Below are 24,504 nucleotides of genomic sequence, written 5' to 3'. Positions count from 1 at the left end.
CCTCAACATTGAAATGCACAAACAGGTATGGATGCTTATCTGTCTGCCTCTTGTCTACTCTCTGATTCTTCCTGTTTGTCTTTCTTCTCTCTCTCCTTCCCTCCCTCTTTCTCTCTGATGGCAGGGTTTTGATGTATTTGGTGTTTGTGCCTGTTGACGTGTCCTTGTGTGTGCACAAATGCATTTTTTGCGTTCATTCGTTTGTGTGTGTGTGTGTGTGTGTGTGTGTGTTTTACTGTATGCCCGGGTGTGTGTGTGGATGTGTGTTTATTCTTGATCGATGGGGCTCTGTCTCCATTTCCCCAGTTAGGGCCGGCCGGCTGGGCCCCGAGGCAGGATGAATGGCTCTGTAGATTGATTGGTGCTGTCTAGGGAGCGCCTGCTTTATTACATTAGAGGGGCAGGGCTGGGGAGGGCAGAGGAATCGATCATGGTGAAGCCGGCAGAGGAGAGACAGTGGAGCTAAAACACACCAACACACACTTTAGTAGGGCAGATGCACAAGTGTGCAAACACAAAATACAAGAAGGACCCTTACCTGTTGTAATCTAAGGCAAGGACATTAATGTTCATCCAAAAGTAATGTGTGCAACTGCAAGCACGTGAGGACCGTGGCAATTTGACACATCCAGTCCTGTACACACAAACACAGGAAATCAAACATGTTTATGCATGAGCACATACATACACAGCCTCATTGAAAGGCAAACATCTTTCACGATTAAGTGTCTCGACAAATGGATGATGTGCAAAATCTCTCACCCTCCTCCTCATGCACACAGACACACATTTCCCACAGGAGAGGTGCAGAGCTCAGAGCGTTTACCAGTAATTACCACAGCTATCGACCAGTCCGACCAGAGGAAATTAGAGGTGGATTGGCCTGGTTGCTTCACAGAGGAGTGGGATGCTTCTCTGACTTTCTCACACTCCCCCCCCCCCCCCCCCATTAGTTTTCCCCTCATGTGCTCTATCTACTCTTGTGTTTCTCTCCCATCTTTATAACCCAAGTTCTCTCCCTTTCTTTTTGCCTTACTTGTCTCCTCTTCATTGTACTACACCCCCACCCTTGATTCTTTTTTTTTTTCTTGGCTCCTTTTTGGTTTTATGTCCATGTGAAGCTACTGTTCTTTCATTGTGAGGGAACACACACACACACACACACACACACACACACACACACACACACACACACACACACACACACACACACACACACACACACACACACACACACACACACACTAAAGCTCCAGGGGAGGTCATTAGCTTGGGGCTGCAGTTGTCAGAGCAACAAGCTTCTGTGGGTTGGGGGTACGGAGGATACAGAACAACCCACCTCCTGCTGATGAGGTGTGTGTGTGGCAGTCATGCTCCAATTATATGTGTAATGGCAACCCTTTTCTCGTCACATGGTGTGTGTTCACACACACTTGCATCTTCTCTCTGAAACTTCAATGTTTACCCACTCTGTCAACTATATGTGTGGATTGTGCAATATAGCATTTCTCCAATATTTTAATTCAGCTACTGATAAGAGCAGTGTGTTAGGGGTGGAGAGTTTTGTTGTGACTTGTCATGATCACTTGGCGATTGCTTTGGGTATTTACGGCCTTATTTGTTTGATCCTTGTTAGTTTTGTCAGTTAGCTTAGTTAGATTAGCCAAGCTGGTCGGCTAGTTGGTCAGACTATTCTCAGACGACCTAATCGGTGAGCAATTATACAAGGCTAATTATAGGCTTACAACCTAGGATTCTGAGAATGGACTTGCAGGTATAAGGCGCTTTCACACCGGAGTCCTTTTCCCAGAACCTTTTTTTCCAAACCTTTTCACCCCCTTTTAGTCCCTGCTAGAGAGCAGGGACTTTCCTGGGGAGACAAAAAAGGTTCCAATCTCTGATTCGCTGGGCGAATTGCAAACCACGCCCCGTAAAACTCTGAAAAGTTTTTGTGAAGCTGCCATTTTATTTGCTCGCATCAGCATTATTAGCATTAGCCCCGCGCACCAACGGAGAGAGACAACCTATGGCAACACAAAAGAAAACATTGGAGCCGTGGAGTGATGAGGAGGTGTTGGCGCTAGAAACAGCTGTGAAGACTCCCAGCAGCTTCTACTGAAGCCAGTCCCCAACTCCGGGACTTCCGGCCGGGGACTTTGGGTGGCAGTATACGCTGTGAAGTTGTTTGCGGCCTGCCAGTAAACCCAAAGCAGAAGAAGAACTGATGTCAGCGGCTCCCTCTGGGACTTATTCCGGTGTAAACGCGGTTTACTACGTAGATAGTTCCAGGGAATAAAAGTTCCGGGAACTATTCCTGGGAAAAGTACTTGGTGTGAAATGCGCCTATAGTCTGCCTGAAATAGCTCCCTAGTAAGAGCTTTGTAGGCATCTAATAAGTTGGATATTATGTGATTGAGTCACAGTGAAGTTGATGGGTATGCGTCCTGCGTCTCCACTAGGAATGTGCATCTCCATCACTGAGGCCGATGCATGTGCATCTCGATACGTTGCCAACGATACGATACATTTGAAGCACCAGGCGATGCAATACGATACGATTCACCCCTGTTGCGATACAGTTCAATACGATTTGATTCAACGTTATGCGATTCGGTGCGATTCAACACGATGCAAAAATAATTATACAATCCAATATGGTACGACAAAGGATTTAGTTTCATTCCTTAAATGCAGCATATCATAAATTAACAACAAAGTACTTCACATATTTGGTTCTCTCTCCTAGTACTTTACCTTAAAAAACAACCCACTTGGACCTTTCACAAACTGGCCTTTTCACAATCCTTTGTAGTAGTGTTCCAGAGTACAATGCAAATTTATAACACCTCACAATTAAAATATTTAAGGATGCATTGCCCATGATTAATGATATGCAAATAACAAGTACCATAGTGCAATGCTCATACAGCTGCCAGCCTGGTGTGCTTAACACTCATTCATAGGCTAACTCACCAGTGAGCAGAAAGCAGTGGTTTCTATATGAACAATAAAGAATACAAATAACCTTTCACAAACAGGTATTTCATAACTGCTTACAGTAAGGAAGACACTTCAACTATTATTGGCAGTCACAGGCTGCTGTAAACTAAACACCACTCTCTGACAGAACACCTCACTGAGTGATTTAACTCATATGTCTAACTTTCAGTTTTTTCTTTTCAGACGCAGACCCCATGTCGCCTCTTTATGTGCGTCGCTAAGTTCCTCGTAATACTTGTGTACTTTAAAGCGGCACGGCATGGTTTACAATTTGCGAGTGATTTTTCAAGTCTTTCTTGAAAAATCCGAAGTGTTGGCAAACGTTTGATTTGTTGGTATTTTTGGGTGCGCTGTGTTTCTCTTTCTCCTCGACTTCCATGTTTGTTGATAACTGAGACTCGTCCTCCGTAGTGGCGAAGCAAAGATCGTCTCTGCTGAGTGCATAGAGGATGAGAGGATATATGAATTAATCTTTTTTTTACCGATGCAAAGACGCTACAATCGATGCATCGCGAGTTCAACGCAAACTGTAGCCGATGTGCACTCTCAACCGGTGCACTCGCATTTTGAACGTTGAAGCCGGTGCACCGATGTGAATCTTAACATCCCTAGTCTCCACACATTAAAAGCACTAGGACGGGGTACACTCACAATCCATGCCTCAAGCAGACGCCTCCATCTGATTATCAGAGGCCCGAATCTATTCAGGAGTGTGTATATATGAGACACTGAACATATCATAACTTGAGCAATATCTTTTTTTCTATGCAACATTTGCCAACAACTTATTTGCTCCGAGTGCATTCATCTTTGTGGCTCTCTCACACACTTTTTACGGACACACATTATGCTACAAACCGCTGATAAAAGCTTGGGAATTAATTATAAGGAGTGGATTATCCCGTACTTAATTATGTTGAGAGAAACTTAATTTCCTTGGTGCAACGTAGTTTTGTCCTTTTTTATTTTATCACCAGACTTTAAAGGACAGCCTCTGACTTTCTGCCGTCTATATCAAGTGACATGTTTGTGGTAACATTTCACATAATGTATTCAACACCACTTGAGTTAGTTAGTAAGTTTCTACTGGGCTGAAGGTACTTTGTTAAGGTCACTCCTTCTGTAATAACGGGTACGTAGACTTACAAAGACAGCACTACGTAGAGATTTGCACTGAGAACTATGTCAGGCAGCATCACATTGATGGTGCACAGACTAGTTGGCCAAAACAACCAAATGCTAAGATCAGAACTGACTCTTGTCACCAGCACCCTGTTGTGGGGTTATGAGTATAGAAACGTAGCACTCTCGAACAAGTGTGCAGTTATTCATAGATATCTCTTTACATTGTGCGGATAGTACAAGTCCTAGTGTTTTAACCCAGATGTGTGAATGAGTCTTTGAATTTTTCAGATGATCAATTCATTTTTAGACATGTTCTATTTCATCTCCTATTCTCTTTGATTCTGGACAAAGACATTTTAGTGTTTAGTCTTCATAACAAGAAGAGTATTTTTTCTTCTTGCTTTACCCAGTTTTACTTGGCAACATTTTTAACCAGCCTGTTTATTATGATATCCTTTTTTGGTTACCATAGGTTCAGGTTGAAGCAGTTACTTGTTTATTTAGATACTAATAATCTGATTTGGCTAGTACTTTATTTAGCTCTTCCAAGTACATAATTGGCTGAACTGTGGTGGGGTCAGTTGTTTGGTGAGCTGATTAATGTGTGTGTGTGTGTGTGTGTGTGTGTGTGTGTGTGTGTGTGTGTGTGTGTGTGTGTGTGTGTGTGTGTGTGTGTGTGTGTGTGTGTGTGTGTGTGTGTGTGTGTGTGTGTGTGTGTGTGTGTGTGTGTGTGTGTGTGTGTGTGTGTGTGTGTGTGTGTGTGTGTGTGTGTGTGTGTGTGTGTGTGTGTGTGTGTGTGTGTGTGTGTGTGTGTGTGTGTGTGTGTGTGTGTGTGTGTGTGTGTGTGTGTGTGTGAGGAGCTCCAATGAAAGTAATTATGCTACTGCAAAAGAGGGCGTCACCACAATGTTAGATTTTCAGAAATGATTGAACCCATCATTCATCAGAAAATGGCCTTAATGACCTTTTCATGACAAAGGGATGGCAGGAAGGCAAGAAGAAAATTGACATGATATTAGTAACACTTTGAAAATTGAGACCTAGTTAAGCAAGTAGGGAACTGGAACAGTGTATTCATCGGAAGTCACTTTGAAAGAGGAAGTTCTTTAAATCATTACTGTAAAAGGGGGAAACTTGCCATAGTAGTCAGTTATTTCTAAACCAGGTGAAGTAACGGTTGGGTCTGAAGTTCGCTGTGGGATTCCAAATATCTTTATGATGACTTTGGGACGTTATTTTCATATGATTTTACATGATGGCAACAAATCCCTGTAGCTTTCTCATCCAGCGAGTGTGTCAATGTATCTATTGATGTGAGATGTGTGTGTGTGTGTGTCCGAAGAGCCATTACTACATTTCATAGCTTCTCCAATTCCCTCTTCACCCTGGCCTCCTTCGTATCAATTTGATTGGGTGATGTGTAATATGACTCCCCTTATCTGATTTGATGCCACTGTGGGGGTATCTGGTTTCAGACAATTGTTGCCACCTCCGGGGGGTTGGGGGGCAGGCGGATGTGTTGGCATGGATACTGGGGGAGAGCAAATTAAGTTAGTCGCTGATGAGATTATGTCGAAGTGCTGATGGGAAGAGGCACACGAGCACAGAGGATAGAGAGAGAGAAAATAAAAACAACAGGCAAGAGAAACTTGAGCTCCCACTGATGATTAGAGGGAAAATCGTGTGTGTGTTTTTGTGTTGGCTTGATGTGTGTGTGGCAGTCTCCAGCGTGTGTGCTTGTATTACTTTATTGGTGTTAGTGAACAGCTGTCTTTCCCAATTAATGTAATTATGTTATTAACAATTAAGTCTCTATTTGTTTCCGTGTGTCTCTCCCGACATCAGACTGAGATTGCCAAGAGACTAAACACCATCTGTGCACAAGTCATTCCCTTCCTCTCACAGGAGGTAAGTACGTGTGACTTTGAGCCCCAGACTGTTTTTTTAATGCTATTTATACACACGTTGGTTCTACTAGATTTTTTGATATACAACCTTTTACATTTGGTCTTCATGAACATTGTATGTTTTCTCTAGCATCAACAGCAGGTGGTCCAAGCTGTGGAGCGAGCCAAACAAGTGACCATGGCAGAGCTCAATGCTGTCATCGGGGTACGTGGACTGCCAGGCCTTCCACCTACAGTGTGTATACCTTTTTACTTACTCTTTACTTAAAGACACAATGAGTAGATTTGTCGTTTGCGGTTTGTTAACCAACATTTAGAGTTGTAGTTTAGTTGGCCTGATTTAACCTGAGACATTCAAAATCCCTACTAAAACGTAAATATTGCACTTGTGTGGTACTTAACTAACATTGACTTTACATCGTAGGCATATGGCTGACATTTAAAAGGAAATTCAGTTATTTAAATTCCTCATTCACTAAACCAATCTCAAGGTCATGGGCCTATACTGAATACAGGACCAATGAAAGGGTTGGTAGGAAAATGAAACTCCAAGGATGCAGATAGTTTCTCTTTTTATGGACAAAGGGTCTGGAAAATAAAACTGATTGATTGATAAAACTGATGTTTTTCTTGGTGAACGAGCAGAGTACAGAGGATATTAATCAGTGGGCTAACTGATGAGATGTGTTTATTGAAAAGCTGTCCTCAGACCTTTGATGAATCAAGCACCATGGCAAGCTATTCAGACTCGAGCTGTGAAGGTATTGGATTGCGAGAAAAAGTTACAAAAAAACATGAACTTCTTACTCCGCCTTGGCGATGCCTAGGTTAAAAGTGAGGCAGAGAGGAGCTGTTGGTGGTATCTTTTTGGGTGGGGGCTAGCTCAGAATACTTTATAGCAGTCATAGTGGGTTGACTGGCGGGAAGGTGAGGCCAGGGGGTTGAGCTGAAGGGGGGGGGGTGGACGTTGTGGGGTTCCTCATAGCTTTGGCTTAGCAAATAGTGGGCAGTGGGTTTGAAGAGTTAAATGTGAGGTGGGCTTTATAGTTGGCTTGGACTGATGGGGGTCTATGTGTGTGATGGGGGAGATGAATTTGGCAGTTGCTGTTTGAGTCTTAATTGCAGGATTTCAGTGTTTGTAAAAGGGGGGGTCACGATGTTGCCCTTACACTCCCCTCTTCACCCACTCCTCCCATCTCCCACGCCAGCCTGTCATTCACCCCGTTTGTGAGTTAAATGAGTGTAATGAAGCGTGTTGCCCCTACCTCTGCATACACACATGCACACGCACACACAACACATGCATGCACACGCACCAGCTCACACTAACATCCCATGACAAACCGGGTTCCCCTGGCCTCCACCAATACTTCCCCTCCATTTACTCCCATCAGGGGTCCTGTTTGTGTATCCATGTGTGTGTGTTTTTGCATCTGTTGGTGTGTGCGTCTGGGGGAAGCAGAGCGTGCATTTCTGTTATCCCCAGAAAACAACAGGCAGGGGTAGGATGGTTGAGTGAGGGTGTGTGTGCCTGCCTTGTTTATCTAGACTCTGTGTATGCATGTTAGTGAGACCGAGTGTGACGTGCGGGTGTGTTTATGTTTGATTGTTTGGCAAGCAAGCCAACTTTGGAAAGTGTGTGTGTGTGTGTGTGTGTGTGTGTGTGTGTGTGTGTGTGTGTGTGTGTGTGTGTGTGTGTGTGTGTGTGTGTGTGTGTGTGTGTGTGTGTGTGTGTGTGTGTGTGTGTGTGTGTGTGTGTGTGTGTGTGTGTGTGTGTGTGTGTGTGTGTGTGTGTGTGTGTGTGTGTGTGTGTGTGTGTGTGTGTGTGTGTGTGTGTGTGTGTGTGTTGAGGCTAAAAGACTGTTTCGTTGTTTTGCTTTCATTCATCGGGGCAGGACGCAAAGAGTGAAGGATGGATAGAGAGAAAAAGAGAAGGCGGGGGCTCAGGAGAGGAGGAGTGGGTTAGTCAATTAGGTGAGATAAAAGTCGGTTTGACCTTCAGCACTCCTTCCATCCCTGCTGAGTTGCCTCCTGTGCCCCCCTTTTCATCCACCTCCTCTCCTTCCTCCTCCCTTCCCCGTGGCGAATCAGTGAGCTTGGATTCCCGCGGCTACTGTCTGAGGAGGCAATAATGATGTTTTGGAACACAAAGGCATTTCACGCTCAGACGAGCGCCTGATTTGGTGTGAAAGAGAGAGCAGGGCTGCCAGCCAAACTCTCTCTCTGACCCTCTTCTCTCTTTCTCCTCTCCTCTCTCTCCTCAGCCGCCTCACTCCCTCAGCAGACCTGACAGTGCAGGCAGCAGCTGGGGCTCTCAGCTCGAACCCCCTTGCCTTCCACTTCTCCGTCATTCCTCCTTTTCCTCCCTGTCTCCCTCCCCCCCGCTTCTCCCACCACATCCTCAGGCTCTGGGCTGTGATCCCAGCTGTCAGTATTGTTCAGTGTTTGACCCCAGAGGGAGGGGAGTGTGTGTGTCGGTGTGTGTGTCGGTGTGTGTGGGGGGAGAATATGTGTTCACCAACTTGTATACTGCAGCAGCTTGTTGAGGTGGTTTGAACCCAGACACTGAAGGAACGGTCCCATCTGTTGAAGACTTTAATAGGGTCATAAATCTCTATTAATTAGATACAGAGTGCTATTGATTCTTTACCTATTGGCGGCCCAGTATCATTCACTGACATTTGAGATTTTTGGTGTCAGCGTCAAAGTTACTAAGGCTGGAGCCACACGAGGACGATAACGCAAACAAACCGAATCTGATATCAAAAAACTATTCCGTCCACACGCAATAGGCACGTGTCCGTTAAAACGAGATCGCTCGAAAGCAGTGGAGACGCTGTAGTACATATGCCGGGCCTGTAAGTGGCGCTGTACTCCTGCCACAAATGCAGCGAGCACGGAGCCGTTTGGCCCCCCCAGAGTGTTTCGTTCGCAGATCTAACCACCTTGGGACCCGTTATCGTTTTATGCGTTTCCATGTCGGCCTCGTGTGGCCGAACGGTCTATATCAGCGGTTTTCAAAGTGTGAGGCGCGCCTCCCCTGGGGGGCGCCAGAGAGCTTCAGGGGAGGCGCAGCATGAGACACAAAAGAACGAGTAAAGTGACACTTGCCCACTTGTGGCTGTCTGTGGAGACCGAGTTCCCCCACCTCGCCAAAAAGGCTGTAAAAGTGCTCATTCCCTTCACCTCCACCTACCTGTGTGAGTGCAGGTTTTCCGCATTGACTTTGATCAAAAGCAAGTACCGGTCAAGGCTTCAGCCAGAGTATGATCTGCGTTTATTCCTCTGTGCATCAAAGACGCAGACTCATTGTTCCCACTAAAGTAGGGGTGAGTGTAATAAGGAGGCAAAGTTGACGTTCAGTGTGTTGCCGGGAGCATATAAGGATTTATCCACCATGTTGAAAATGTTAAAAAAAACATGTCTTGAGAACACGGCGTGCGGAAATATATGGGTCGTGCTGCAGCTAGATGTGCCTGTCCTCTGTAAGAAGGTGTCGGCGACTGACATGCAAGGAAGGACGGCTGTCCACAGGCTGTTCCAACTTTAACGACTGTATTAACTTCCAGGGTAGTGCATTGAACATGCAATTGTAATTGGGTGTGTGGTATATTTTCATGCACGGACACGCATGTTCCACAACACACAAACTGAACAACACTCAATTTTCCGATCGCTACCAGTGTCCTTGCGATCTTGTTATAATAACAAGCGCACGTTACTGATGCAATATGGTTGAGACCATTCGGGCTTATTCTAGAGGGGTGCAAGGAATAGTCCAAGTAGTGGGGGAGTTTTATACAATATATTTAAAACATACAAATAAAAAGGTTTAAAAAAGTTATTGTTTAATGTTTTAAGGAGGTGACGCTACTCAGCCAATCAAATCGGTGCAGTCAGCATGATAGATTCAAACACACACACAGAGACGAGACAAGAGGAGAGAAACAGTCGGAGTAATTTCAAATGGCGGAAGGTAGACAGCGAAAACAGAGCATTTAATTACATTTTCTCTTACTGGACCTCTTTGAAATGCAATTGAATACCCCTGCATTATAGCAACAGCAACAATAATAATAATAATAGCAATAATAATTGGGAGGGGGGGGCGCGGCTGTTCTTATGTTCTCTGAGGGGAGGCTCAACTACCCACACTTTGAAAACCCCTGGTCTATATGATAGAGAACTGTAGCGGATATGACCGTTACCGTCCTCGTGTGGCTTGGGCCTTGTTCATTTCAGTGCGTGCATGGTGGCATCTATTACAAATGTGAACATGTTTTTGGCTATTTCCAGTGAGCTCATCTACTATTTTTAAGTCTTGAAATAAACTGTACTGCTTCATTTTTGTGGTAAACCTTTTTAGTTTAGATGTATGGTACATTTCCCCGCTGTTGGAAGAATAAAGAAATTCTGATTCTGGTATTTCAAGTTAAGCCTACAACACCAAGAAAGATCAAACAGTAAGAACGGAAGAAAGGAAGAAAATTAATTCTGTGTCGACAAACACTTGCTTTGTTCAACTAATCAATTAGTAAATTGAATCCACACTTGTGACACATTTCTTGCACAATAATTATACAAAAGCACCACTTTAATTCTAAGTGAATCTATGTAAAGTTGGGCAAACCTACTCAACTTTAACTGAAACTTTTCTTCCTCTAACCACACATTTCTTTTTCCTCTTTTCTCCCTGTGTCTAAGCAGCAACATCTATCCCAACACCACGGTGGTGCCCCCGTGCCCCTCACCCCTCACCCTGCCGGCCTGCACCCCTCTCAGCTGGGGGGTTCAGCTGGTCTCCTGGCTCTATCTGGAGCACTTGGTGGTGTTCCTCCACACATGTTGGGGAAAGAAATGGGTGATAAAAAGCCCCACATGTCCGGAGCAGACATGCACCCTTCAGGACCCGAGCACCTGAGAGGTGAACGAACAACCCCCCCCAACAGAAACACCACATGAAATACAAAGTGGTGGCTGGCCTGGAAATTTGTGAATAACAAAATGATTTAATACGAATCGCTTTTAAGCCAACATCCATTTCATTAAAACTGCAATTTAAAAATGATGTTTCTCAACGATTTTTTGTTTTTACTTAGTATTTCATATTATTCTTATTGGTGACCAAAATAGTTTGGACTGGTTCTAACTCATGTCTGTGTGAACTGTTGGATCTTCTTGTTTAAAGATATTATTAAATGTAAACTTTCCATTTATAACTCATTATGCTTCCTTTCTTTCTTTTGTTTTCTGCTCTGCTGAACACCCAACTCTATGACCTCTACCCCATGTACACATTTCCAATTGCAATAGACCGAGAGCCCGGCACAGTAAGTACTCCCTCTTTCTGTAGCAATGTTTACTGTTCTGACAAAGCACTCAGTGTATCTTCCTGTCTCTGATTGAGATACTTCAGTTTTGGGGAGTTTGACTTTGTTCTTTGATGCATTTTGCATTCAGTTTGACTTGAGCTCAACAGTGAGATTAGTTTGTCTTAGCTCAGTTGATAGATGTCTATGGAATCATAAAGCTTTACTCAAACCAGAGAAAAGAAACATATACACAGTCTGCTCTAAGTTAACAACATTTAGTCTGAATGTTGCATTAAATGTTGCAGTGCAAAGTTATAATTAAACAATTTTGGCTCTGTAGATTACAAAGTAAAGTCCTAAAAAAACAAAACCTTATTTACAGAGTTTAACCCCTGCTCTATAGTATTTAAAGAGCAAATGTATCCACATAAAAAGTAAGACCTGCACTTCAACCTAATATATCAGGTGAACTGAACCTGTTGCTGAGGCATGCCTATTTCTCCATTCATTTTAATGGTATTACTTTCATTGCCCCTGCAGTGACTCCATTTTCTCCTTATGCATAAAAGCCCTTTGCTGTTCTTTTGTTTGGTTTTTACCTCGGGTTCTCTCCCAAATAGCTTTCATCCTTAAGTTGTATATTATTGTGTGTGTGTGTGTGTGTGTTTAGGGATCTCTTGGGCAGAGCTTTGGCCTGCCTGCTTAGTTCTGCCCTAGATCTGCTCTGAACAGTTAGGTTTCTTTTCTCCTCCAAATGAGCTTTTTAGCATGGTCACGCATGCACACACACACACACACACACACACACACACACACACACACACACACACACACACACACACACACACACACACTCCTCCAGCCTAGCCTGCATTGTTGTGCCTATTTAACACCTCAGTGAGCAGATTACCCCCTTCTCCCCCCTTCCACCGCCCCTGATCCCGCGCTTAAAGACTCTCATTGTGTTTAATATCACCACCACTGAGAGGGGAGGGCTTGGGAAAGGGAGGGATAAGGGGAGGGGGGGGGCAGCAGTCATATGACACTGAGCTTGTGTGTGTGTGTGGGAGAGACTGCTAAAAGCGATCAGGGGAGAGACGGAGGGGGGAAATTGCTTATGTTTTGCGGGTCAGTGCTCCTGTGCTCAGCTCACTAAAACCTTTCAATGAAGGGGGGGAGGGAGGGAGGAAGAGGGAAGGGCGTGAAGGAAGGGGGCCTTTGGCAGAATACAGATTTTCAACCCCCCCCCACCCCTCTCGTTCCCTCCCTCGTCTCTTGTCACCCTTTCTTCTCCTCCACACTCACCCCCTCCCTCATGCTCTCTGTCCTCTAATCTCATCCCCTCCCTCTCCCACTTTTTCTCACCCTCCTCCCCTGCTCTTCTCTGCTATTCCTCCTTCATTTACCCTTTCCCCCCTCAGAGCCCAAGCGCTCGTCCCTAGATGTGTGCACGCGCATGTGTGTTTGTGTATGTTGGATGCACATTTCATTGACAGGCTGAGACTATAATGGACTCAACATGAAGCTTTAATCCATTAACAATAGGATCCGTTGGTCAGGAGGCCAGAGGGGGGGGAGCTGTGTGTGTGTGTGCGTGTGTGTGTGTGCACGTGTGTTTTTTTGGGAGCGTGCACTTGTGTGTGTGTGTACGTGTGCGTAGAGGGATGCATGAGTGTTATGCAAGTAATACACACATGCATTTAGTTACACACTCACACACAGGCTTTTACAGTCATTTACACACACACACACACACACACACACACACACACACACACACACATACACACACACACACACACACACACACACACACACACACACACACACACACACACACCGACTATGCCATGAGAGGGGGTACTGATAGATTTTAAGAGCCACTTAATGTAATCGTCAGCTTCAGAGGTGTGTGTGTGTGTGTGTGTGTGTGTGTGTGTGTGTGTGTGTGTGTGTGTGTGTGTGTGTGTGTGTGTGTGTGTGTGTGTGTGTGTGTGTGTGTGTGTGTGTGTGTGTGTGTGTGTGTGTGTGTGTGTGTGTGTGTGTGTGTGTGTGTGTGTGTGTGTGTGTGTGTGTGTGTGTGTGTGTGTGTGTGTGTGTGTGTGTGTGTGTGTGTGTGTGTGTGTGTGTGTGTGTGTGTGTGTGTGTGGCTGGCTCTGGTCAAGTGAGAAAAGAGGTTTCTGTTGGAGTGTTAGTGCTGCTTAATTCATGCTACTGTGAACTATTAACCTGTTTGCAAGTAAGAGTCTGTTTTTCTAACCCGACTGAAAAGCTGTTCATTAGTGGTAGATGGATCAGATGGTTTAGAGAGAGTTCATGAAAAATGCCCAACACAGCACAAATGGCAAAATTGTCTCACCTCTGCAAAAAAAAATCTCTTTTTTTCCCTCCAAACTATTTTCCTCTTTATCCATTTTCTTTCTACACTACCCATCTTATTTCCTCTGCTCTCCTTCTACTCTCCTCTCTGCTTTCATCTGCAGAGTAACTCATCGCTGCCAGAAAGTCTCAGGAACTCAGATAAGCGACGAAACGGACCCGATTTTCAAAATGACTCCAAGAAACGCAAGGTGGAGGACAAGGACTCGAGCCACTATGTAAGATTTCTTTTTTCTGACTGTATGTTTGTTTGTGCAAAGGGATGTAAGGAAAACAATATTTATCTGTGTAAATTTGCAATCATTTTTTTGTTATTGCACACATCATAATCACACATCAAATGTTAGTATATGTTTCAGTTGGTATTTTTTCAACTTGAATATTCAATTGCTAACTCTTGTAACCTCCTAATTTTAAGTGTGCTAACTGTTTGTTTGGTTTGCAGGACAGCGACGGGGAGAAAAGCGATGATAATTTAGTGGTGGATGTATCGAATGAGGTCAGTATGTTATAATATTTGTCATTGTGGTTGTTTCCTGTAGGATGAATGTATAGGTATTACAGTTGTCTGTGGGGAATGGTTTCTTTTAAATGAACCACAATATATTCACAGTTGTCCATGGGATTGTTGCTATCATCATTTAGTGCAGTGCTTATGTTTTCAGGTAGTTAACTGAATCTTTGTCCCTCCACCAGGATCCAGCCTCCCCTCGCGGCACACCTATCCCCTCCCCAAGAGAAAATGGCCATGATAAAGCCTTCTCAAGAAAGACCCCAGTAGTCCAGCCTCTACTGCGTCCTCAGCCAGCTCCTCCTCCCTCAAGTCCAAAGAGATGGCAATGGTAGGGATGGACAAGACACACTTTCAGCTGTCTCCGCAGATAGTTGAATAGAAGAAAGATGAATTGATTGAAAGGAGAAAACATGTGTCAGTAGTTACATTTCTTGTTTGTTTCTAAATGTCTCTCTCTTTGTGGCAGCGAGACAAGGCAGGCACGCCTGGGTTAAAGTCAAGCACGCCCACACCGAGAGGTGACTCCACCCCTGGTCCCAGCTCCACCCCTGGAATCCGGCCCAGTCTATCAAAACCCCCGTCCATGGAGATGCCACATCCAGCCAGTAAGTCCAGTAGAATAGTTTGTAAATTAATGATATGATAGGTTGTGTTATTTCATGTGCTTATCTTCGCCAGAAGGCAACAAGTATTGTTTTCTGAATTGCCTCCAGGAAAATTCAGCCTCACAGTTAAGAGTCAAAAGGTCTTGATTAAATGGTGTAGTTCTTTTAGCCTGCTTCTAAAATGATGTTGTTTATAAATCTAATCACCTCATCATCTGATCCTGCAAATAATCTCAATTACGGTCAGAAATACCTAATGCTGGAGTTCACTTTGCACCTAGAGTAAGAAGATACATCTGTAGGGACAAGAATCAGGGTTGTTACAGGTGCTGGAAATCCTTGCTTGAAAAATGCTTTAATTTGACTTTGGAAACGGTGTAAGAACTGAATTTGAAGAATTGTCACAGACATGCTTAAGGGCGTCCACTTGTGATGGGATCATTGGGGTTGTTACCTGTATTTAATGTGTCTGTCCCTCCCCTCTCCTCCTCAGCTGCAGGTTTGAGGACCCCTCTTGCTGTACCCGGCCCGTACCCGGGTGCGTTTGGTATGTTGCCCCACGCAGCGGCGATGAACGGGGAGCTGGCAGGAGCAGCCGGAGCCGCGGCCTACGCTGCTGGACTGCACAACATGTCCCCTCAGATGAGTGCAGCAGCTGCGGCTGCTGTGGCAGCGTACGGCCGCTCACCCATGGTGAGTTAAAATGATTTGTGGTTTAGTTAAATGATAATAAAAAAATTTGAATAGATCTTCTGTTACCTGCAGGAAATATTGTGAGATTGTCTTTGTTCTGTTGTTGTACAGGAACATATTTAAACACAAAAATAAAAGTAAAACTTTTTTTAGAGATGAAGTACAAGTCTGAAAAACAAAATCATTATTTAAAAGGTGTTGAGTTTGAAGTCAGTTTTCACTGGAGCATGTTTTGGCAGGAACTCAAGATATATCATACCTCTGTGAAGTTGCTTGGTAAAGGTGAGACAAGACGAGTCATGCATTCTGCTTTGGCCTTCGTCTTGGCTTATAAGTGTGTTCAACAGTCGCTTCCTATTTGCTGTTCACCCTCAGGCACCCGGGCAACAGTTGTTGTATGCACAGTGCTCCCATCTCAGCCATGAAACCCTCTAACCTGCTCAAGGCAGATTTACAGCGCTTGTATGGTTTATCTTTCCATTTTTTTACGATTGACCTTATTCTACTGAGAGGAAAAGTTCAGTGTGTTGGAGATTTTCATGTGTCCTTGCCATTCTTTCTGCTTTATGACATTTTATTTCAGTTTAGTTCATATTTTGTCTACATACTTAGTTTCTTCCAGGAAAGTGACTGATGCATACATTTCACCTTTCTTTCTTTCCTTCATCTACCTTTTTAGAACTCAAATAACGGAAAATCAGAATTACATTTACTTCATATTAATGTTTTAGCAGATTCAAAGATCAGAAAGTTTAGGGGTGGGGTTATGTTTGATTACTGGAAAGTGTCAATAGTTACACAGCTGTATTTTCTCTCATCTGTGCGATTATTTGAGTATTTATACAGTGCTGGTTTGCATTTCGTTCAATCAACTCATTTCTCTTGACTGTATTTGCATAGTGTTCATTACGCTGTTTAAATAGGTTTAGTAGGCTCACAGCTGTGTCTGTGTCTGGGCAACACTTGATAGACTGTGTGTGTGTGTGTGTGTGTGTGTGTGTGTGTGTGTGTGTGTGTGTGTGTGTGTGTGTGTGTGTGTGTGTGTGTGTGTGTGTGTGTGTGTGTGTGTGTGTGTGTGTGTGTGTGTGTGTGTGTGTGTGTGTGTGTGTGTGTGTGTGTGTGTGTGTGTGTGTGTGTGTGTGTGTGTGTGTGTGTGTGTGTGTGTGTGTGTGTGTGTGTGTGTGTGTGTGTGTGTGTGTGTGTGTGTGTGTGTGTGTGTGTGTGTGTGTGTGTGTGTGTGTGTGTGTGTGTGTGTGTGTGTGTGTGTGTGTGTGTGTGTGTGTGTGTGTGTGTGTGTGTGTGTGTGTGGGGGGGTGATGTACTGAAGGTTGTGCCTCTGTGTGTTTGCTTAAACTCGTCATTCAGAAAGGGAGTGTGTGTCTGTTTGCTTTGTGCTCACAAGTATTTGTGTTCTGTTCACGGGTTAATATTGACCTGTGAGCATTTTGCAATTGCCAATGGGTGTGTGTTTGCACTGTGATCATAAAATGTCTGTGTTCTCTTCTCAAGGTTGGTTTTGATCCTCATTCTCACATGCGAATGCCTCCCAGTCTGACAGGAATCCCAGGCGGCAAACCGTAAGTGTGAATGTGGTAGGGCTGCACCATACATCTATCCAGTAGTCGCATCGCAGGACCTGCTGTGTGGACTTAATGTCTTCTGTGTGTCATTGCTCTACGATGATGTCCACAACTCGACCAATCAGTCTTTAAACACTGAGCCCAACTCGTTAACCTTGCTTTGTGGGTGTGGCTCATGTCAACACCCTTCATATCTGTTCGACTATTGAGTAAAATATTTTAAAGTTTAATGGAGCACAAAAGCTAGCTTCTTAATGTGGCTTTAAAGTGTATCAGATAGATTTTACTTTTTTAATGAAGCCACATTTTTTTACTTTGAATATTCCTGTATTTTTTCAAGTTGCAATATGTATCAAGGAAAAATGCAACGTCAGTATTTTCCAATATTGTGAAGCACTAGTTTGCAGTTGCTTGTTAGTTTGATGACTTATTGCCTGAAGCCACATGGATGAACCTTTATGTAAACGTCCTCTCAGGCACAGCTTTCTTGTCTCTTTTTATTTTACCCTGTATTCTGTTATTATCCGTCTCTTTCATCTTTCCATCATGTATAACCGTCTCTCCTCCTTCTTTGTTTTTTTAGGGCTTATTCTTTTCACGTGGCAGCGGATGGCCAGATGCAGCCGGTACCTTTCCCCCCGGATGCTTTGGTTGGCCCAGGGATCCCTCGCCACGCCCGTCAGATCAACACACTGAACCATGGAGAGGTGGTGTGCGCCGTTACCATCAGTAACCCCACCCGACACGTTTACACAGGAGGGAAGGGCTGCGTCAAGGTCTGGGACATCAGTCACCCCGGAAACAAGAGCCCAGTGTCGCAGTTGGACTGTCTGGTGAGTGTATATATAATACTGTATAAAGTAGGTTTTTGGAGCGAGAACAACTATCATTTCTTCAGTCATGGTGCATGTCTTTTAAAAGGCCAAATATGTTAATTTAAAACTGGTTTTCCATAACTAACACAAGACAACCGTCACATGCAATATTGTAGACCAAAAAAAAAAATGTCTTATTAAAAAAAAATATTTTCATTTTCTGTCACTCTCTCGCTGTCAAACACAGTTGGTCTCTGGAAGATTGTGCTACTATAAAACACAGAGTTTGTTGTTGGTGGGTTGGGTTGTTTATTTGTTTTTGTTGGGCAGTGTTGATTGGCTCTTCTAATGGCAACCATGGAAGCCACTGATCCATCAGTAATGAGCACAGTCAGGGGAACTTGCCAAAGCAAAACTGCATTCTTAATTGTTTACCTGTGCTGTGATTTTCATCTGGTAATGATAAGAAATAATTAGTTTGGTGTGGGACTAAGTTTATCAGCCTTTATCGACTCGGCGAGAGAAACCTTTTTGATAAAAAGTATTAACAAAAAATTGACGATTGTAACGACTTTTCTTTATGCAAAACATTAAATATATAAACTTTTTTGTCTGCCGTCCCAGAACCGAGACAATTACATCCGCTCTTGTCGTCTCCTGCCTGACGGTCGGACGCTGATAGTGGGAGGTGAGGCGAGCACGCTGTCAATCTGGGATTTGGCCACGCCCACTCCCAGGATTAAAGCGGAGTTAACATCATCGGCGCCGGCATGCTACGCTCTGGCCATCAGCCCCGACTCCAAGGTCTGCTTCTCCTGCTGCAGCGACGGAAACATTGCAGTCTGGGATTTACACAACCAGACACTTGTTAGGTAAGAGAGATCTTCACTCTGAGTTTGTTCTCCATTCACCCATCCTCCACACTTTGGACCCTCCTTTATAACCACACTCTCAGCCCTGGCTGTTTGGCTGCTGATACAAATATTCTTAGAGATTCACATTTTGGTAGTCTTTGATGCTTAACAATGGCCCAGGCAATCTCTCCTCCTCAGTATGACTTTTTTCAAACCTTTATTTACTTATTTAACTCAGAAAGTATGTGTGTATACTGCAGGCAGTTCCAGGGCCACACAGATGGAGCCAGCTGTATTGACATCTCCAACGACGGCACCAAGCTGTGGACCGGAGGCCTCGATAACACCGTTCGCTCCTGGGATCTGAGAGAGGGACGGCAGCTGCAGCAGCATGACTTCACATCACAGGTACACACTCATATCTCTATTTAATTCCTCTTTTAAACATTTAAATGAGTGTCTCCAGAAAGACTGAATTAAATGTCAGCAGCCGTTCCAATGTAACATTTCCTGTCTCTTGTGTCCAGATCTTCTCTCTCGGCTACTGCCCGACAGGAGAGTGGCTCGCTGTGGGGATGGAGAGCAGCAACGTGGAGGTCCTTCATGTCACCAAGCCTGACAAATACCAGCTCCACCTGCATGAGAGCTGTGTGCTCTCCCTGCAGTTTGCCTCCTGTGGTAAGCAACTGGCTGTCTGGATCTCAGTCGATTTAGCTCTCGGTTTATACATTTTGTATGGCTTTGTAGTCTACCTGAAAGGAATACTCCATCTACAAAATGACGATTAGTAAACCAATTACTCTCCCTGTGTGAAAAAACGTTTTGTCTCTTTGGGCGAACAAAGAATCAAATAAACAGAGATATGTCTTAATGAATTAAAGGTAATGGGCCTTCAGTTTCAATACATTAAAACTATATCAAAACATATGTTTGTAAAATTCTCAAACAACTTGTGCATTATGATCCTAGTCTCATTTACCCAGACACATGTTCACTACTTCTAAACACTCCTGCACAAACAGTTTCTGGATGTCATTACCTTCTCTGTTTTTGGAATCTTTGTTTACTTTGGAGGAAAAAGTTTTCTACGAGTCCTCAAAGTCACACGGTCTGAGTATTTGATGTAGAAATCCTAATTTTGTGGGTAAAGTATTTCTTGAAAACCATCTTTTAAAATTACAAGTTGAAATTGGTGCTAGAGGCAGGCAGGAAATTCATTATTTCTATTCTAATCCCCCTGCGATATTGTGGTCGTGCTAATGTGTTTTTCCTCTACCCAGGTAAATGGTTTGTGAGCACAGGAAAGGACAACCTGCTGAATGCGTGGAGAACACCCTATGGAGCCAGCATATTCCAGGTTGGTACATTCATCACATCATTTATTAATTTATTAAGGAGATGAAAAGCCTTCCACCAGCAAAGCATTCGGTGCAATATATAACTTGAAACCATACAGTTGTGTGTTGTCCTTAAAAAGGGCATTTTCTACTTTGACCAGTGAAAGTTACAAACATGCCTGCTGTTTGTATTATGCATTAGAATATAACTTTTAGTGTGGATACCCATCCTGTCTCATTTACTGCATCAGCACGTACCCCAGTAACAACGCTATTAAACTTGTTGTGATAGTTATTGATCTTTTCAATCATTCAGCAATATTGATTCCACTAAGAGTATAGTTTATTTTTTTAGAGCTGTAAAACCTTTAGTACTGTATTTCAAGCAGCTTTTTCTTTTTTTCATTTGTGACTAACCTTTTTACCCGTTCTATGTATCCTTCTCTCTCCTCAGTCTAAAGAATCCTCCTCGGTGTTAAGCTGTGACATATCTGTGGACGACAAATACATCGTCACTGGTTCAGGGGACAAGAAGGCCACTGTTTACGAGGTCATCTACTAAAACTACGAAAAAAGAGAGCAAGGACATTTGTTCTTTCCAACACATCCGATATGTTTCTATACATTTTCAAGTGGAAATCATAAACATGAGTGACCTCGATGGCACATTCTGTTTACTGTTACAACTGCTGAGGAGACGCAGAAAGGAGACAAACATTTTACACGCACATATCTGTTGTGTATGTAAACATGACTCCATATCAGCTGGGAATGAACTGGAGCAGCTGGGTGTTTAATCGAAGGAGAGGAACTATTTGGATGTTATCGTCTCTGCTGCTTTCTGCTACACGCTGCACTGGAATCAGTTACAGGGACCAAACAATCACTGAACCAAACGCATTGTTGTGACTGGGACCAGCTCTCTGGAGAACACGGCACTGACCTTTAGATTTTTAAACACTTGATTCGGTGTCGCGACAGCGGGCAGAGACCCTAGAACGAACACTCAAAACAGATGCTTGAATATGGAAACAAATGGCAGACGGAAAGAGGAGAATGTGGACCGAAACTGACAGAAATAGAGAGACGGAGGAGGACAGAACATGTTGGTTTGTATTTTGTTGCAAACAGACCTCTCTCACAGCCGGGTCATCTCTCCACTTTGACTCTTTGACATTAGAACCTCAGTTTGCTGTTTGGATAAACCTACACTGTCTGAAAAGAGCTGTTTCTGTCAGTGAGACCTCACTCACTAAACTGCACTGTGGAGGAAGCTGTCCACCTACATGCTGGGCACACACACACCATCACTGTTTAAACACACTGAACCCGCTGACCTGTCTAACATCAGTCTTTTTCAATCAATTGTTTTTTGTGAAGGGTTGTTTTGAACCTCATGAGGCAAAGTATGTTTTCATCATTCTTACCCGTTTTAGACGCCACCATGCACAAAATAAATAGCTTACAAACAAAATAAGCTTTCAAGCATGTTGCTACAGAGGGCAATTAGTGCAAAACTGGAAGGGAAAACAGTTACGTCGATTTAATGAATCCTCAAATTGCATTGATCGACTTTGTTATGCTTTTAGGAGAACCACAGCCTGTTTCATCAGATGCACATGACGGCCCCAGCTTTACTCCCAACTATTACTGAATTGACCAGGAAACATTTCAGACCCTCAGAATTGATAATTGGTCTCCTGTTTGATTTACAAATTGATATTGTTTATTGACCCCCTGCTGCAGTTAAATTGCCTGTGTTCCCTTTCACCATAGGTTCATTGGTTGAGTCTATAATGATTAAAAGGAAAAGATAATGTAAAATGCCCCATTAATTTAAAACATTATAACCCCCCCTGCCTTTATCACTCTTTCAAACACATGATGTCTTACTGTATGGATGGTTGACCACGCTTCATAAACAGGGACCAACTACTTCTAAGAAGATCCTCTTGACAAGTGAATTAACCTTGTGTTCAAACAAGTGAAAAGTCCTGGCTAAAAAAACAAAAAACATCTCAAAAACAGAATTGCCTTTTTTTTTTTTTTAATAATGTTTCTGTTAATTTTCTTGAATGTGGTGCACTTGTGAAATTGCCTTGAAAATTACAACTGTCATGTTTTGTCTTTACAAAGTTGAGGATAACAAGCAACAATCAATTATTTGTCCAGATGGATCTACAGAGAGAGATTCAGTTATATTTCAGCTTCAGGAAGGAGTTGCTGACATTTGAAACTCATTAATGTCATGACCTTGTGCTTGTTTTTTTTTTCAGTTTCTTCTCTGTTGAATGTTTGTAAAAATGTATATATATGTTTTTTTCTTACAGGACATGCTTTAGAAATAACAAACTGTTTTTGTATGTCTTTTACACGGAAAAGAAACGTCTAATCAGGAGAAATACTAAATGGTCTTAATGCTAGCTAATCTAAATTGATTTAAATATCTAGACAATAAATGTGTTTTTTTGTAACTGGAGTGGTCTTTGACTTTCTGGGTTGGACACGTTAGGACACAATGATACAAATATTTTAGATCCATTACAGATAACCGGTGGAGGCTTTCAGAATCCACAATGGAAACAGAAATAGATTTAGATTCAAAACATGGTTAAAGTGAACTAGTGCCTTATCCTTCCTCATGGAAGTATGACTGAACTTATAAATGCTCAGTTGCCAACAGAGGATAAAAGCAGCCCTCAACTGGCTTTGAAAAAAATGCATTACTTATTACAGCATAAAGGAGTAAATAGACTTCTGCATCAGATCAGATCAGAACTGTTAATCCCTATTGTAATGTTACTTTCCATATTAAGGTGTTATCAATCTGAATGTACACACACACACACACACACACACACAACCTCAGCTGGAGAAATGTGTGACATGAGGTTTCAGGTAGACATCAGGTTTCTTCAGAAGGAATCAAACACTTGTTTTATTCCTCAGGCTCGAAAAGGAAACAGTCTCTTGCATTTACAAAAACGTTTTCTTTAACCGGACTGCTGCTCAATCCTGGAAGTCATGCAGTAACACTGTGGCTTTGTTTATCCTGTGGGAACACATGACCTGCCTTCATTGTTTTCCTCCTCTCGGGTTCAGCTCCAGCCTGAAAAGCTTTAAGTGATTAAAGGCAAAGAATGATATGCTGGGTACACTCAACCATCATGGGCTGTTTCAGTGTGCAGGAGAGACGAGCTACCGGTGAGATTTGTGTTTTATTCTGTATATGTTGTATTGATATGGAGGCATAGATAGTAGCAGAACAGAGCAGCTGTTCAAATCCACTCTGTGTTGAATAACCAAGTCCAATCCCCTGATTAATACTAACACCCACAACAAACAGACTCTCTCTCCCCTGATGTAAACTGTAAATCTGATTAATTACTAGGAATACATAATTCTCTGAATCCCCGGCTCTCGTACATTCACAAACGCGCGCACACACACACACACACACACACACACACACACACACAGTCTCACAGTGTTGTACAGTATGAGGTGATTATGTGGCAATTACAGCAGTCACAGTGAAAACATAAGAGCTGATCCTTGGAGAAAATTAAATGAAGGAAATGTCATTCCAAGTTTTCAGTCTGTCCAGAGATTTCTGAGCTCTGAATCACAGTGTTCTCTTTTGATCATCAACGCTGCTGCCGCTCTCCGGTACACAGGCGGATTATTCCCCCTAAATCTCCCAAATCCCTAATCCTATTTATCTCAACGCCACACAAAAAAGGTGCTCTCTTCCCACTGCTCAGTTTATATGTACAGTACGGATGTGAGTATACTTGTGTTTCTACATTTAAGAGGACCAAATCAGGACACGTAGTTGTGACATTTCAAGCAGTGCTCACGTTAAAAAGACTAAGGTTTTTAATGTAGAGGAATCATTTTTATTCATTCTTATTCTAATCATTTTAATCGGAAACACATCTACATGAACAAAGACTGTGTGATATGGTGTATATGCATGGTATATTTTTGGAATTATTAAAGACCGACATAAATACGATACCATAAAACCAACTTTCTTAAGTGGATGTGGATAATTGCATGTTGAATAATAAAGGTTCATTTCCACAACTCACAACAAATGTGTTTTTCCTCAAATTTGTATTATTTAAAATCCAAACAAATACATATTTCTTCCAACAAAAGAGATTGTTTTAATGAAACTATCTGGAAAAACAAATTATACCTCATAAAGTTATTACTTATATGTTTGCAAACATTTGTCTATCTCCTGCAGTCACAGAGCAAATAAAGCATTTATTTAGAGTCTTTGTTTCTTCCCACATTTTAAACATATCCACAAACTCCTGAGTTAATAATCTGGCTGCTTAATGCTCTTCTATGTTCACCAGCTGTTCTCTCTCA

General features: G+C 43.0%; 1 pseudogene across 1 annotated transcript; it reads left to right on the top strand.

Annotated features, from left to right (window-relative positions):
- Nucleotides 1-6: 6 nt before the first annotated feature.
- LOC307043576 (transducin-like enhancer protein 1) lies at nt 7-22,595 on the top strand (annotated as a pseudogene). Its single transcript, XR_013810672.1, has 17 exons — nt 7-25; nt 5,971-6,033; nt 6,163-6,237; nt 10,740-10,956; nt 11,346-11,362; nt 13,828-13,941; nt 14,169-14,222; nt 14,420-14,565; nt 14,704-14,842; nt 15,336-15,535; nt 17,045-17,112; nt 17,699-17,948; nt 18,555-18,802; nt 19,045-19,192; nt 19,312-19,462; nt 20,065-20,141; nt 20,576-22,595. The product of XR_013810672.1 is annotated as a transducin-like enhancer protein 1 (transcript).
- The last annotated feature ends 1,909 nt before the right edge of the window (nt 22,596-24,504 follow it).

This window comes from Notothenia rossii (assembly GCF_949606895.1).
Source record: "Notothenia rossii genome assembly, chromosome: 6".
NCBI lineage: Eukaryota > Metazoa > Chordata > Actinopteri > Perciformes > Nototheniidae > Notothenia > Notothenia rossii.
The sequence above is the reverse complement of the archived record's forward strand: the minus strand, read 5'-3'. Positions and strand labels throughout refer to the sequence as shown.